This window comes from Pygocentrus nattereri, chromosome 26 (assembly GCF_015220715.1).
Source record: "Pygocentrus nattereri isolate fPygNat1 chromosome 26, fPygNat1.pri, whole genome shotgun sequence".
NCBI classification, from domain to species: domain Eukaryota; kingdom Metazoa; phylum Chordata; class Actinopteri; order Characiformes; family Serrasalmidae; genus Pygocentrus; species Pygocentrus nattereri.
This window is the reverse complement of record NC_051236.1, coordinates 31,315,760-31,321,000: the sequence shown is the minus strand read 5'-3', so window position 1 is coordinate 31,321,000 and position 5,241 is coordinate 31,315,760. Positions and strand designations below refer to the sequence as shown.

Here is a 5,241-nt window from a genome sequence, read left to right as displayed (position 1 = left end):
TTACCAGGCTGTCCAGCCGCTTCCACCCGCTTCCACATATGAAAAGAATAATGTTGGGCTTTGTTTTTGTGGGCTTGAGTGGTTTTATGTATGCGTGTGTGTATGTGTGTGCAGTTGCAACTTTAAAAGAAGCAGATGAAGAGGTCGCTGTGCATTGTGGTTATAAAAATGAGCCATTTGTGTGAAAAGGAAAAAAAATGGGCCTTTTAAAGAGAAGAGGTCCAATTATTCCATCTCTGGTGGCATTGATTCACAATACTGTCACATTTGCTAGGAGTGTGATATTTAACAGATGAGGGATGAAAGAGGGTGTCAAGCATGGCACTTTGCCTTAGGAGAATTTTTGCTAAAACGTTGATCACAGCTTCATCTGAGCTGCCGACAAATTTCACTGATTAACAATACATAGGTCACAGGGTCACCAGCGGGATAGACATCAGAGCAGCCTCTGGGGGTTGTGGAGGGGGGTGGAGGAGTTCAATACATATTGGCGGGCAAAAAGAGTCAGACAGTGTGTGTCGGTCTCAGTTTTTGTTTTGTTTTTTGTTTTTTTTCCTGTAAAACTTTCTCCAAATCTTCCTTTTCAAACTATGCCTGACAGCTCCTCTCCCTCTATGGGTTGCTGGGGTTTGTGGGAAATCCACATAAAGGAAAAGAAGAGGAGGGGGGTAAAATCTTCACCCAACATTTTTACGCTAGGGCCTCTATATCTGATGCTCCGCCATAATGCCTTGTCTTGATGAGACAATGAAGAATGGCCCTGGCGTCGACGTGTCAATATGAGCCAGGGAGAGATGCGCAGGGTTTTTTATTTAATCCGCTTTTTCCTTAAGATGATGGCACTTGTTACATTCTCACTGCCTGCCTGTCAGTTTGACACGGCAATATTCCCCCCTCTCTGGCTCTTCCTGGTCGGTTTCATTTATTTCAAAACACCATTTCACACACGGCTGGCTTTAACAAGGCATTATACAGTGTAGAGGGCGAGTCTGGGAGATAGAATTGTGACAGATACAACCGTTTTTTGCTGTGAAAATACAGAATATTGTAAATAGTAGACTCCATAAAACTGGCAGAGTTTGCAGTAAAATGTTTTCATTTTTTTACCCCCTCTTCTCCTTCTTCTTTTGTAGGCTGTTTGGTTTCTCTATGGATTCTACCATCTCTCTCTACTATCTCCCTGCCATCTGAAATAATGTCACATATCCACCATTCTCTGGTGAATTCTTCACACTTATGTCTCCAAAATGAGCTATGAAAGCGTTTTCCTGCTCCCAAATCATGCTCCTTCTGTTTATACTGTAGCTCATGGCTTCATACAGATGCACTTTCAAATATATGCAGTTATTTATCTTGTGCAACGTTACTTCCCCAATTAACTCTTATTTTTGGTTTTACAGAATAACCGTCATATATCTGTTTCTAAGTATCTTAATGTGGTGCAGAAAGAAGCACACTTTCTATCATTAAACTTTATTTTGATCGTGAAAATTGACGAGCCTTGGCCACAGGTGTGAATTCTCATATAATAACTTTATTATAAAACATCTCAGCAGTCAAGTTGCTGCCTGAGGGTATAATTTATTTAAACTCTGTTTATAAGCAGCAGAGTCAGACATATGCTGGGACTGCCCAGAAACCCTGAGCAAGTAATAATCATCATCAGTCCACTGCAAAAAGCTGATTTAATGTAGAGATACCTAGATTTTTTTTATGATAGTATGTCTTCATCTGACTCTGTATGTGCATGTGGGTGTGCTGTGCAAAAGGCACTTCATAAAATAACAATATTGAAATAGCTATATAACTGACCGGTAGGTGTATATCCATGTGTTTGATTAGCCACAGCTTCTACTTATGGCAGCCCAGTATCATTTGTATTTGTCTAGTATATGTTTTCATAACCCGTTGCTGCTGATGAATTGGAACGAACCAATGCACTCGATGGGAACATACTCCGCTTTCCAGGTTTGTTGTGCTTTTCTATCAGCAGCATTGGTCACATTTATATCCAGTGAAGGTGTGCCCAAGAGAGAACACTTACAATATTTTTCAGTGTATGTAAAAGTCTCTACCTGTTTATTTTGCCAATATTTATTTTTTCATGAAGGAATTTTATAGACATTTGAACCAAGCAAATTTAATGCCACTTTTTTAATGTTCAGTGAGACAGGACTAGACAAGACTATATCTTTTTTTCATATAGGCTTATCTGTAGTTGTAATTCTTTTAAAACTTGTAAAGGGGGTCCACAGAGACTTTGCACAAGGCCCAGAAATATGCAGAATGCCCCTCCACTGTGTATTCATATTTGGAGTGTGGGTCTGCTGTGTATGTGTGTTTGCAGTGTGTGAGTGTGTGAGAGTGTTTCTGGCTCTCTCCCCGGTGCAGTGAGCTGCTTTGAGTGAAACACGGCGTGGCTGACATATCAGTGATGTTTATTAAGAGACGAGTCTATCAGGGCTCATGAGCGGCTGCCCGCCATGCGCCCATCTTTTGTTTCTTCCGGAGGGTGTCATCAATCTTCCGCCCGCTCCGCTCTTCTGAACGCGTGATAGGAGATCAGCAGCTCCTCCCTCGCTCCATCCCTCCATCCCTCCTTCCCTCCACGCTCTCTCTCTCCCCCTCATTCTGATGGGCCTCGGCAGGAAAGGCAGGTATGATGGCACTCTGAGGAGCCTGCATGCCCCACTGATTGAGAAAGAAAGAAAGAAAGAATGAAGGAGACTGAGAGAGAAGGAAGAGAATTTAATGATTCAGTTTTTGTTAGGAAGAACATGTGCAAACAATTAAATATTTATTATTGCATTTATACTTACATGACTATGAGCCCCTACTACTATATGAATGTTGTTTTCTTTTAGGAAGGACATAAACATTGTCATTATGCATAAATGAATTATAGAAAATCACGTCATTATACAAGCACCATTATCTCGGGCAATAATTGTGGTGTGTGTTTGAAAGAGTTTTCTTGGAAGAATTTGACCTCACTGCACAGATTTTTCTCACAGTTTTAGTGTGAGACTGAGTTGATAATCAACAATTATTTTGACTTTTTTTCTAGATATTTTTCTAGACTTTACTTTTTTGCTCATCTATATCAAAGGTGACATTAGTTCTGCAGGGCAGCCTATATAAATATAAACCCAGTTTTAAATGAGCAATTTTAGACATTACAAAAAGACACAATTCTAAATCTGAAATATCTGCTTAGTGAAAGAAAAATATGAAAGACGAACTTTCACGGAAAGAAGAAATAAAGCTGTGTGGTATAGAAATATGTGTAAGTGTTGCAAAGAATTAGGTTTTATATACGTGTAGTATAGATTTAGCTGTAATATAGGGATAGATTTGAGTCTAGTATATGATTAGGTATAAGTGTAGTATAAGGTAGGGTTAGCATAATATTGATAGCATAGAGATCAATGATGAAAACCCCCATAAATATGATAAGAGACAGGGAGTGAGAAAAAGGGAGAGACCGAGAGAGACAGAAATGAGAATGAGAGAGAGATGTAGACTTGGCTTAGGTCTAGGTGTAGTAAAAGTTTATGTTTTTATGTTTCTTGGATTAGATTTAGGTGTGGTACAGGATTATGTGTATGTGTAAGTTTAAGTTTATGTGTGGTATAGGACTGGGTGAAGGTGTAGTGCAGGGTTAGATTTAGGTATAAACTTGGATTTATATATGGTATAGAATTAGGTTCTGGTGTAATGTAGGTATTAAATTTAGGTGTTTTATAGGATTAAGTTTATAGCTAATATAGGATTATATTATGTGTAGTTTAGCATAAGGTATGTGTGTAGTACTGGATTAGGTTTAGGCATAGTATAGGTTTAGGCATAGAACAGGAACATGTTTAGAGGCTGTATATCATTATCTTTAAGTGTAAAATAGGATTAAGTGTAGATGTATAAAATAAAATTTAGCTGTAGAGTAGGACTAGGCTTAGATGTGGTGTAGTAATAAGTTTAGGTGTAGTATAGGATTCAATTTAGGTATAGTATAGGATTAAGTTTAATGTAAGGTTAGTATAGGTTTATGAGTAGTATAGGAATAGGATTAAATTTAGATGCAGCATAAGATTAATTTTCAGAGTTGCAAAGGATAAGAGTTAGGTGTATTGAACTTAGATTTAGATGTAGTATAAGTGCGGTATAGGATTAGGTTTAATATAGGTGTGTTTAATTGTAGAATAAGATTAGGTTTACAAGTGGTATAGAATAAAATTTACGTGTACTGTAGGATTAATTTTAGGTGTAGTTTAGAATAATGTATGGGTGTAGAATACAAATCAGTTTATGTATAATAGTATAATAGTCAAAGTGTATAAATAAAAGGAAAACACCCATCAATATGGCAAAGTGCAGTGTTTGTGTGTGTGTGTGTGTGTGTGTGTGTGTGTGTGTGTGTGTGTGTGTGTGTGTGTGTGTGTGTGTGTGTGTGCGTGTGCATGTAAAGAGACCATAATCTGAAATTACAATCGACATGCACGTGCATACTGTGTAGTCAGATATGATGGGTGGTTGTAAATGTGTGGATTCAGAATCTGAGTGGATGCCTTCTGTGGCTGCAGAATCTGAGCTTCATTAAACGAGTGAAGGTCAGATTTATGGACTGATCTTCTCACACTCATTTGTGTGGACAATGTAGCAGTGTAGGGATGGATCATGATGAATCTACTCCACTCTCCACTGGCTGGACTGCTGAATCCTAATGTCCACGTATTACTGACTCTACAGAGAGAGAGAGAGAGAGGGAGAGAGAAAGAAATAGAGAGAGAAAGTGAGAGACAAATAGCATAAGAAAGCACAGAAAGTTAGAAAGAGTTAGAAAGAGCAAATGAGAGACAAAGAGACAGAGAAAGGAAGCACAATGAAAAAGAAAGTGACAATAAAGAAAAGAGATATAGAAAAGACAGTAAGAGAAAGACAGAATAACTGAGAGTGGAAAGACGAAAAGGAGGGAGATAAGACAAAACAGAGTAAAAAATAAGGTTAGTCTAAATAATACGTCATTGAGGCCAGTAACTTACATTTATTTGTATTTTTTTGTCCTTGAGGGTCCCTTACGATGTCAGTGTGGGTTTTTATATTAAAAACTGAAAACTAACTAAAAAACTATTTATTTTATGTGATCATTTCCAGACCTCTCTTTATCTCTTAAAAATAAATGGCTTGCTTGAGTAACAATGTTACTTTTAGACCACTAGAAGTATATAGATTACCTATATACAT

General features: G+C 37.9%; 1 long non-coding RNA gene across 1 annotated transcript; it reads right to left on the bottom strand.

Moving 5' to 3' along the window:
• Positions 1–2,139: 2,139 nt before the first annotated feature.
• On the bottom strand, positions 2,140–4,827 carry LOC108443832. Its single transcript, XR_001859181.2, has 2 exons — positions 4,635–4,827; positions 2,140–2,691 (listed from the first exon to the last, which is right to left on the bottom strand). It is a non-coding gene; the product is annotated as an uncharacterized LOC108443832 (long non-coding RNA).
• Between the last annotated feature and the right edge of the window lie 414 nt (positions 4,828–5,241).